The following is an 11,409-nucleotide window of genomic DNA, read 5'->3' as shown; positions in this document are numbered from 1 at the left end:
GGATGGGGGCTGCATTCGCCCATTCTTGTGTGGAGCGGTGCGGGGTGAACCCCCTTCTTGGGAGGTTCGGGATGAATCCCCTTTCATCAAGTTTCAAACACAAATATTCGTATTTTTCATTTAATGTTGTTAAGAAGAGCCAAGTTAGCTACTTTAAATGATGTTATTCATCTAGTCTAGGTAACTTCAGTCATTTGAGGAGTGATGCGATGGTTCTGATAGCCGCACGTGTTAGCGACGAGAAACCTAAAACCATACGATCACGACTCATTTTCTGTTCTATTGTAAATGTGTTTTTGCTCATTCTTGTTTGGAGCCATGCCGGATGTCCCGAATAGCCACCCGGTCATCTTACTGCAACACACGAATGTCTGACAGAAATAAAGTGTCCTTCAAATCAAGTTCTGTGAGATGCCAGTGAACCACACTAAGCAAAAAGAGCATTTCTCCCCATCAGGGAATGGAACCCTGGTCTCCCGCGTGACAGGCGGGGATACTGACCACTATACTAACGAGGACACGGTAGTCTGACTTGGAGCGCCGTGCTAGCTCAAGAGGTTACACGCGGCAAAGAGGCCAAATCAACTGAAAGCAAGGCCAACGACGGTCCACGCAAGAGCAGTGCATTGGCCAGGAATCGAACCCGGGCCTCCCGCGTGGCAGGCGAGAATTCTACCACTGAACCACCAATGCTTCCGTGACGAGTGGGACGTGACGTCACGTGCCAGAATGCCGTCACGCTAAGACGGGAGGCGAGAGGGTTGGAAAGGGTTACAAAAGGGTTACAAAAGCCAGAGAGATGCACAGTCTCTTTCGTGAGTCTTTCCGTCTGCCTCACGGTGGGGTTCCATGGTGTAACGAACGGTCAGCACTCTGGACTCTGAATCCAGCAATCCGAGTTCAAATCTCGGTGGAACCTACAAGAGCTTTTGATCTGAGAACCCAAACCCGCCCTTGACAGCGGCTGCTTGGTTTCAACCTTCTTCTCAGGACACAGGGTTTGGGACCAATCATCGTCCTGTGAAGAACTGCTGGCAGATCCGGGCGTGGTTGAAGTCAGCCCCTGCTGGACAGATGGTTCCACGTGTCCCGCTTTTTTGTGCAAGTGTAACGCTGAAGAATACGCGTTGTTCAGTTATTGCTAAAGGGACATGTAAAACCATGCCCCCTAATAGTGTTACCATGGTGTTGGTGTGGGGACAGTGGGATGGGGGCTGCATTCGCCCATTCTTGTGTGGAGCGGTGCGGGGTGAACCCCCTTCTTGGGAGGTTCGGGATGAATCCCCTTTCATCAAGTTTCAAACACAAATATTCGTATTTTTCATTTAATGTTGTTAAGAAGAGCCAAGTTAGCTACTTTAAATGATGTTATTCATCTAGTCTAGGTAACTTCAGTCATTTGAGGAGTGATGCGATGGTTCTGATAGCCGCACGTGTTAGCGACGAGAAACCTAAAACTATACGATCACGACTCATTTTCTGTTCTATTGTAAATGTGTTTTTGCTCATTCTTGTTTGGAGCCATGCCGGATGTCCCGAATAGCCACCCGGTCATCTTACTGCAACACACGAATGTCTGACAGAAATAAAGTGTCCTTCAAATCAAGTTCTGTGAGATGCCAGTGAACCACACTAAGCAAAAGAGCATTTCTCCCCGTCAGGGAATGGAACCCTGGTCTCCCGCGTGGCAGGCGAGAATTCTACCACTGAACCACCAATGCTTCCGTGATGAGTGGGACGTGACGTCACGTGCCAGAATGCCGTCACGCTAAGACGGGAGAGGGTTAGAAAGGGTTACAAAAGGGTTACAAAAGCCAGAGAGATGCACAGTCTCTTTCGTGAGTCTTTCCGTCTGCCTCACGGTGGGGTTCCATGGTGTAACGGTCAGCACTCTGGACTCTGAATCCAGCAATCCGAGTTCAAATCTCGGTGGAACCTACAAGAGCTTTTGATCTGAGAACCCAAACCTGCCCTTGACAGCGGCTGCTTGGTTTCAACCTTCTTCTCAGGACACAGGGTTTGGGACCAATCATCGTCCTGTGAAGAACTGCTGGCAGATCCGGGCGTGGTTGAAGTCAGCCCCTGCTGGACAGATGGTTCCACGTGTCCCGCTTTTTTGTGCAAGTGTAACGCTGAAGAATACGCGTTGTTCAGTTATTGCTAAAGGGACATGTAAAACCATGCCCCCTAATAGTGTTACCATGGTGTTGGTGTGGGGACAGTGGGATGGGGGCTGCATTCGCCCATTCTTGTGTGGAGCGGTGCGGGGTGAACCCCCTTCTTGGGAGGTTCGGGATGAATCCCCTTTCATCAAGTTTCAAACACAAATATTCATATTTTTCATTTAATGTTGTTAAGAAGAGCCAAGTTAGCTACTTTAAATGATGTTATTCATCTAGTCTAGGTAACTTCAGTCATTTGAGGAGTGATGCGATGGTTCTGATAGCCGCACGTGTTAGCGACGAGAATCCTAAAACTATACGATCACGACTCATTTTCTGTTCTATTGTAAATGTGTTTTTGCTCATTCTTGTTTGGAGCCATGCCGGATGTCCCGAACAGCCACCCGGTCATCTTACTGCAACACACGAATGTCTGACAGAAATAAAGTGTCCTTCAAATCAAGTTCTGTGAGATGCCAGTGAACCACACTAAGCAAAAAGAGCATTTCTCCCCGTCAGGGAATGGAACCCTGGTCTCCCGCGTGACAGGCGGGGATACTGACCACTATACTAACGAGGACACGGTAGTCTGACTTGGAGCGCCGTGCTAGCTCAAGAGGTTACACGCGGCAAAGAGGCCAAATCAACTGAAAGCAAGGCCAACGACGGTCCACGCAAGAGCAGTGCATTGGCCGGGAATCGAACTCGGGCCTCCCGCGTGGCAGGCGAGAATTCTACCACTGAACCACCAATGCTTCCGTGACGAGTGGGACGTGACGTCACGTGCCAGAATGCCGTCACGCTAAGACGGGAGGCGAGAGGGTTAGAAAGGGTTACAAAAGGGTTACAAAAGCCAGAGAGATGCACAGTCTCTTTCGTGAGTCTTTCCGTCTGCCTCACGGTGGGGTTCCATGGTGTAACGAACGGTCAGCACTCTGGACTCTGAATCCAGCAATCCGAGTTCAAATCTCGGTGGAACCTACAAGAGCTTTTGATCTGAGAACCCAAACCCGCCCTTGACAGCGGCTGCTTGGTTTCAACCTTCTTCTCAGGACACAGGGTTTGGGACCAATCATCGTCCTGTGAAGAACTGCTGGCAGATCCGGGCGTGGTTGAAGTCAGCCCCTGCTGGACAGATGGTTCCACGTGTCCCGCTTTTTTGTGCAAGTGTAACGCTGAAGAATACGCGTTGTTCAGTTATTGCTAAAGGGACATGTAAAACCATGCCCCCTAATAGTGTTACCATGGTGTTGGTGTGGGGACAGTGGGATGGGGGCTGCATTCGCCCATTCTTGTGTGGAGCGGTGCGGGGTGAACCCCCTTCTTGGGAGGTTCGGGATGAATCCCCTTTCATCAAGTTTCAAACACAAATATTCGTATTTTTCATTTAATGTTGTTAAGAAGAGCCAAGTTAGCTACTTTAAATGATGTTATTCATCTAGTCTAGGTAACTTCAGTCATTTGAGGAGTGATGCGATGGTTCTGATAGCCGCACGTGTTAGCGACGAGAAACCTAAAACTATACGATCACGACTCATTTTCTGTTCTATTGTAAATGTGTTTTTGCTCATTCTTGTTTGGAGCCATGCCGGATGTCCCGAATAGCCACCCGGTCATCTTACTGCAACACACGAATGTCTGACAGAAATAAAGTGTCCTTCAAATCAAGTTCTGTGAGATGCCAGTGAACCACACTAAGCAAAAAGAGCATTTCTCCCCGTCAGGGAATGGAACCCTGGTCTCCCGCGTGGCAGGCGAGAATTCTACCACTGAACCACCAATGCTTCCGTGATGAGTGGGACGTGACGTCACGTGCCAGAATGCCGTCACGCTAAGACGGGAGAGGGTTAGAAAGGGTTACAAAAGGGTTACAAAAGCCAGAGAGATGCACAGTCTCTTTCGTGAGTCTTTCCGTCTGCCTCACGGTGGGGTTCCATGGTGTAACGGTCAGCACTCTGGACTCTGAATCCAGCAATCCGAGTTCAAATCTCGGTGGAACCTACAAGAGCTTTTGATCTGAGAACCCAAACCTGCCCTTGACAGCGGCTGCTTGGTTTCAACCTTCTTCTCAGGACACAGGGTTTGGGACCAATCATCGTCCTGTGAAGAACTGCTGGCAGATCCGGGCGTGGTTGAAGTCAGCCCCTGCTGGACAGATGGTTCCACGTGTCCCGCTTTTTTGTGCAAGTGTAACGCTGAAGAATACGCGTTGTTCAGTTATTGCTAAAGGGACATGTAAAACCATGCCCCCTAATAGTGTTACCATGGTGTTGGTGTGGGGACAGTGGGATGGGGGCTGCATTCGCCCATTCTTGTGTGGAGCGGTGCGGGGTGAACCCCCTTCTTGGGAGGTTCGGGATGAATCCCCTTTCATCAAGTTTCAAACACAAATATTCATATTTTTCATTTAATGTTGTTAAGAAGAGCCAAGTTAGCTACTTTAAATGATGTTATTCATCTAGTCTAGGTAACTTCAGTCATTTGAGGAGTGATGCGATGGTTCTGATAGCCGCACGTGTTAGCGACGAGAATCCTAAAACTATACGATCACGACTCATTTTCTGTTCTATTGTAAATGTGTTTTTGCTCATTCTTGTTTGGAGCCATGCCGGATGTCCCGAACAGCCACCCGGTCATCTTACTGCAACACACGAATGTCTGACAGAAATAAAGTGTCCTTCAAATCAAGTTCTGTGAGATGCCAGTGAACCACACTAAGCAAAAAGAGCATTTCTCCCCGTCAGGGAATGGAACCCTGGTCTCCCGCGTGACAGGCGGGGATACTGACCACTATACTAACGAGGACACGGTAGTCTGACTTGGAGCGCCGTGCTAGCTCAAGAGGTTACACGCGTCAAAGAGGCCAAATCAACTGAAAGCAAGGCCAACGACGGTCCACGCAAAAGCAGTGCATTGGCCGGGAATCGAACCCTGGCCTCCCGCGTGGCAGGCGAGAATTCTACCACTGAACCACCAATGCTTCCGTGACGAGTGTGACGTGACGTCACGTGCCAGAATGCCGTCACGCTAAGACGGGAGGCGAGAGGGTTGGAAAGGGTTACAAAAGGGTTACAAAAGCCAGAGAGATGCACAGTCTCTTTCGTGAGTCTTTCCGTCTGCCTCACGGTGGGGTTCCATGGTGTAACGAACGGTCAGCACTCTGGACTCTGAATCCAGCAATCCGAGTTCAAATCTCGGTGGAACCTACAAGAGCTTTTGATCTGAGAACCCAAACCTGCCCTTGACAGCGGCTGCTTGGTTTCAACCTTCTTCTCAGGACACAGGGTTTGGGACCAATCATCGTCCTGTGAAGAACTGCTGGCAGATCCGGGCGTGGTTGAAGTCAGCCCCTGCTGGACAGATGGTTCCACGTGTCCCGCTTTTTTGTGCAAGTGTAACGCTGAAGAATACGCGTTGTTCAGTTATTGCTAAAGGGACATGTAAAACCATGCCCCCTAATAGTGTTACCATGGTGTTGGTGTGGGGACAGTGGGATGGGGGCTGCATTCGCCCATTCTTGTGTGGAGCGGTGCGGGGTGAACCCCCTTCTTGGGAGGTTCGGGATGAATCCCCTTTCATCAAGTTTCAAACACAAATATTCGTATTTTTCATTTAATGTTGTTAAGAAGAGCCAAGTTAGCTACTTTAAATGATGTTATTCATCTAGTCTAGGTAACTTCAGTCATTTGAGGAGTGATGCGATGGTTCTGATAGCCGCACGTGTTAGCGACGAGAAACCTAAAACCATACGATCACGACTCATTTTCTGTTCTATTGTAAATGTGTTTTTGCTCATTCTTGTTTGGAGCCATGCCGGATGTCCCGAATAGCCACCCGGTCATCTTACTGCAACACACGAATGTCTGACAGAAATAAAGTGTCCTTCAAATCAAGTTCTGTGAGATGCCAGTGAACCACACTAAGCAAAAAGAGCATTTCTCCCCGTCAGGGAATTGAACCCTGGTCTCCCGCGTGACAGGCGGGGATACTGACCACTATACTAACGAGGACACGGTAGTCTGACTTGGAGCGCCGTGCTAGCTCAAGAGGTTACACGCGGCAAAGAGGCCAAATCAACTGAAAGCAAGGCCAACGACGGTCCACGCAAGAGCAGTGCATTGGCCGGGAATCGAACTCGGGCCTCCCGCGTGGCAGGCGAGAATTCTACCACTGAACCACCAATGCTTCCGTGACGAGTGGGACGTGACGTCACGTGCCAGAATGCCGTCACGCTAAGACGGGAGGCGAGAGGGTTAGAAAGGGTTACAAAAGGGTTACAAAAGCCAGAGAGATGCACAGTCTCTTTTGTGAGTCTTTCCGTCTGCCTCACGGTGGGGTTCCATGGTGTAACGAACGGTCAGCACTCTGGACTCTGAATCCAGCAATCCGAGTTCAAATCTCGGTGGAACCTACAAGAGCTTTTGATCTGAGAACCCAAACCCGCCCTTGACAGCGGCTGCTTGGTTTCAACCTTCTTCTCAGGACACAGGGTTTGGGACCAATCATCATCCTGTGAAGAACTGCTGGCAGATCCGGGCGTGGTTGAAGTCAGCCCCTGCTGGACAGATGGTTCCACGTGTCCCGCTTTTTTGTGCAAGTGTAACGCTGAAGAATACGCGTTGTTCAGTTATTGCTAAAGGGACATGTAAAACCATGCCCCCTAATAGTGTTACCATGGTGTTGGTGTGGGGACAGTGGGATGGGGGCTGCATTCGCCCATTCTTGTGTGGAGCGGTGCGGGGTGAACCCCCTTCTTGGGAGGTTCGGGATGAATCCCCTTTCATCAAGTTTCAAACACAAATATTCGTATTTTTCATTTAATGTTGTTAAGAAGAGCCAAGTTAGCTACTTTAAATGATGTTATTCATCTAGTCTAGGTAACTTCAGTCATTTGAGGAGTGATGCGATGGTTCTGATAGCCGCACGTGTTAGCGACGAGAAACCTAAAACTATACGATCACGACTCATTTTCTGTTCTATTGTAAATGTGTTTTTGCTCATTCTTGTTTGGAGCCATGCCGGATGTCCCGAATAGCCACCCGGTCATCTTACTGCAACACACGAATGTCTGACAGAAATAAAGTGTCCTTCAAATCAAGTTCTGTGAGATGCCAGTGAACCACACTAAGCAAAAGAGCATTTCTCCCCGTCAGGGAATGGAACCCTGGTCTCCCGCGTGGCAGGCGAGAATTCTACCACTGAACCACCAATGCTTCCGTGATGAGTGGGACGTGACGTCACGTGCCAGAATGCCGTCACGCTAAGACGGGAGAGGGTTAGAAAGGGTTACAAAAGGGTTACAAAAGCCAGAGAGATGCACAGTCTCTTTCGTGAGTCTTTCCGTCTGCCTCACGGTGGGGTTCCATGGTGTAACGGTCAGCACTCTGGACTCTGAATCCAGCAATCCGAGTTCAAATCTCGGTGGAACCTACAAGAGCTTTTGATCTGAGAACCCAAACCTGCCCTTGACAGCGGCTGCTTGGTTTCAACCTTCTTCTCAGGACACAGGGTTTGGGACCAATCATCGTCCTGTGAAGAACTGCTGGCAGATCCGGGCGTGGTTGAAGTCAGCCCCTGCTGGACAGATGGTTCCACGTGTCCCGCTTTTTTGTGCAAGTGTAACGCTGAAGAATACGCGTTGTTCAGTTATTGCTAAAGGGACATGTAAAACCATGCCCCCTAATAGTGTTACCATGGTGTTGGTGTGGGGACAGTGGGATGGGGGCTGCATTCGCCCATTCTTGTGTGGAGCGGTGCGGGGTGAACCCCCTTCTTGGGAGGTTCGGGATGAATCCCCTTTCATCAAGTTTCAAACACAAATATTCATATTTTTCATTTAATGTTGTTAAGAAGAGCCAAGTTAGCTACTTTAAATGATGTTATTCATCTAGTCTAGGTAACTTCAGTCATTTGAGGAGTGATGCGATGGTTCTGATAGCCGCACGTGTTAGCGACGAGAATCCTAAAACTATACGATCACGACTCATTTTCTGTTCTATTGTAAATGTGTTTTTGCTCATTCTTGTTTGGAGCCATGCCGGATGTCCCGAACAGCCACCCGGTCATCTTACTGCAACACACGAATGTCTGACAGAAATAAAGTGTCCTTCAAATCAAGTTCTGTGAGATGCCAGTGAACCACACTAAGCAAAAAGAGCATTTCTCCCCGTCAGGGAATGGAACCCTGGTCTCCCGCGTGACAGGCGGGGATACTGACCACTATACTAACGAGGACACGGTAGTCTGACTTGGAGCGCCGTGCTAGCTCAAGAGGTTACACGCGGCAAAGAGGCCAAATCAACTGAAAGCAAGGCCAACGACGGTCCACGCAAGAGCAGTGCATTGGCCGGGAATCGAACTCGGGCCTCCCGCGTGGCAGGCGAGAATTCTACCACTGAACCACCAATGCTTCCGTGACGAGTGGGACGTGACGTCACGTGCCAGAATGCCGTCACGCTAAGACGGGAGGCGAGAGGGTTAGAAAGGGTTACAAAAGGGTTACAAAAGCCAGAGAGATGCACAGTCTCTTTCGTGAGTCTTTCCGTCTGCCTCACGGTGGGGTTCCATGGTGTAACGAACGGTCAGCACTCTGGACTCTGAATCCAGCAATCCGAGTTCAAATCTCGGTGGAACCTACAAGAGCTTTTGATCTGAGAACCCAAACCCGCCCTTGACAGCGGCTGCTTGGTTTCAACCTTCTTCTCAGGACACAGGGTTTGGGACCAATCATCGTCCTGTGAAGAACTGCTGGCAGATCCGGGCGTGGTTGAAGTCAGCCCCTGCTGGACAGATGGTTCCACGTGTCCCGCTTTTTTGTGCAAGTGTAACGCTGAAGAATACGCGTTGTTCAGTTATTGCTAAAGGGACATGTAAAACCATGCCCCCTAATAGTGTTACCATGGTGTTGGTGTGGGGACAGTGGGATGGGGGCTGCATTCGCCCATTCTTGTGTGGAGCGGTGCGGGGTGAACCCCCTTCTTGGGAGGTTCGGGATGAATCCCCTTTCATCAAGTTTCAAACACAAATATTTGTATTTTTCATTTAATGTTGTTAAGAAGAGCCAAGTTAGCTACTTTAAATGATGTTATTCATCTAGTCTAGGTAACTTCAGTCATTTGAGGAGTGATGCGATGGTTCTGATAGCCGCACGTGTTAGCGACGAGAAACCTAAAACCATACGATCACGACTCATTTTCTGTTCTATTGTAAATGTGTTTTTGCTCATTCTTGTTTGGAGCCATGCCGGATGTCCCGAATAGCCACCCGGTCATCTTACTGCAACACACGAATGTCTGACAGAAATAAAGTGTCCTTCAAATCAAGTTCTGTGAGATGCCAGTGAACCACACTAAGCAAAAAGAGCATTTCTCCCCGTCAGGGAATGGAACCCTGGTCTCCCGCGTGACAGGCGGGGATACTGACCACTATACTAACGAGGACACGGTAGTCTGACTTGGAGCGCCGTGCTAGCTCAAGAGGTTACACGCGGCAAAGAGGCCAAATCAACTGAAAGCAAGGCCAACGACGGTCCACGCAAGAGCAGTGCATTGGCCGGGAATCGAACTCGGGCCTCCCGCGTGGCAGGCGAGAATTCTACCACTGAACCACCAATGCTTCCGTGACGAGTGGGACGTGACGTCACGTGCCAGAATGCCGTCACGCTAAGACGGGAGGCGAGAGGGTTAGAAAGGGTTACAAAAGGGTTACAAAAGCCAGAGAGATGCACAGTCTCTTTCGTGAGTCTTTCCGTCTGCCTCACGGTGGGGTTCCATGGTGTAACGAACGGTCAGCACTCTGGACTCTGAATCCAGCAATCCGAGTTCAAATCTCGGTGGAACCTACAAGAGCTTTTGATCTGAGAACCCAAACCCGCCCTTGACAGCGGCTGCTTGGTTTCAACCTTCTTCTCAGGACACAGGGTTTGGGACCAATCATCGTCCTGTGAAGAACTGCTGGCAGATCCGGGCGTGGTTGAAGTCAGCCCCTGCTGGACAGATGGTTCCACGTGTCCCGCTTTTTTGTGCAAGTGTAACGCTGAAGAATACGCGTTGTTCAGTTATTGCTAAAGGGACATGTAAAACCATGCCCCCTAATAGTGTTACCATGGTGTTGGTGTGGGGACAGTGGGATGGGGGCTGCATTCGCCCATTCTTGTGTGGAGCGGTGCGGGGTGAACCCCCTTCTTGGGAGGTTCGGGATGAATCCCCTTTCATCAAGTTTCAAACACAAATATTCGTATTTTTCATTTAATGTTGTTAAGAAGAGCCAAGTTAGCTACTTTAAATGATGTTATTCATCTAGTCTAGGTAACTTCAGTCATTTGAGGAGTGATGCGATGGTTCTGATAGCCGCACGTGTTAGCGACGAGAAACCTAAAACCATACGATCACGACTCATTTTCTGTTCTATTGTAAATGTGTTTTTGCTCATTCTTGTTTGGAGCCATGCCGGATGTCCCGAATAGCCACCCGGTCATCTTACTGCAACACACGAATGTCTGACAGAAATAAAGTGTCCTTCAAATCAAGTTCTGTGAGATGCCAGTGAACCACACTAAGCAAAAAGAGCATTTCTCCCCGTCAGGGAATGGAACCCTGGTCTCCCGCGTGACAGGCGGGGATACTGACCACTATACTAACGAGGACACGGTAGTCTGACTTGGAGCGCCGTGCTAGCTCAAGAGGTTACACGCGGCAAAGAGGCCAAATCAACTGAAAGCAAGGCCAACGACGGTCCACGCAAGAGCAGTGCATTGGCCGGGAATCGAACCCGGGCCTCCCGCGTGGCAGGCGAGAATTCTACCACTGAACCACCAATGCTTCCGTGACGAGTGGGACGTGACGTCACGTGCCAGAATGCCGTCACGCTAAGACGGGAGGCGAGAGGGTTGGAAAGGGTTACAAAAGGGTTACAAAAGCCAGAGAGATGCACAGTCTCTTTCGTGAGTCTTTCCGTCTGCCTCACGGTGGGGTTCCATGGTGTAACGGTCAGCACTCTGGACTCTGAATCCAGCAATCCGAGTTCAAATCTCGGTGGAACCTACAAGAGCTTTTGATCTGAGAACCCAAACCCGCCCTTGACAGCGGCTGCTTGGTTTCAACCTTCTTCTCAGGACACAGGGTTTGGGACCAATCATCGTCCTGTGAAGAACTGCTGGCAGATCCGGGCGTGGTTGAAGTCAGCCCCTGCTGGACAGATGGTTCCACGTGTCCCGCTTTTTTGTGCAAGTGTAACGCTGAAGAATACG

General features: G+C 49.7%; 4 non-coding genes across 4 annotated transcripts; all 4 read left to right on the top strand.

The window, feature by feature from the left end:
* The first annotated feature begins 1,866 nt into the window (after positions 1-1,866).
* On the top strand, positions 1,867-1,938 carry trnaq-cug (transfer RNA glutamine (anticodon CUG)). The gene has a single exon. It is a non-coding gene; the product is annotated as a tRNA-Gln (tRNA).
* A 2,153-nt stretch (positions 1,939-4,091) lies between these two features.
* On the top strand, positions 4,092-4,163 carry trnaq-cug (transfer RNA glutamine (anticodon CUG)). Its single transcript has one exon. It is a non-coding gene; the product is annotated as a tRNA-Gln (tRNA).
* A 3,357-nt stretch (positions 4,164-7,520) lies between these two features.
* On the top strand, positions 7,521-7,592 carry trnaq-cug (transfer RNA glutamine (anticodon CUG)). The gene has a single exon. It is a non-coding gene; the product is annotated as a tRNA-Gln (tRNA).
* A 3,539-nt stretch (positions 7,593-11,131) lies between these two features.
* On the top strand, positions 11,132-11,203 carry trnaq-cug (transfer RNA glutamine (anticodon CUG)). The gene has a single exon. It is a non-coding gene; the product is annotated as a tRNA-Gln (tRNA).
* The last annotated feature ends 206 nt before the right edge of the window (positions 11,204-11,409 follow it).

The sequence above is a fragment of the Osmerus mordax genome, chromosome 11 (genome assembly GCF_038355195.1).
Source record: "Osmerus mordax isolate fOsmMor3 chromosome 11, fOsmMor3.pri, whole genome shotgun sequence".
Classification (NCBI taxonomy): Eukaryota; Metazoa; Chordata; class Actinopteri; order Osmeriformes; family Osmeridae; genus Osmerus; species Osmerus mordax.
This window is presented reverse-complemented; position numbering and strand designations above follow the sequence as displayed.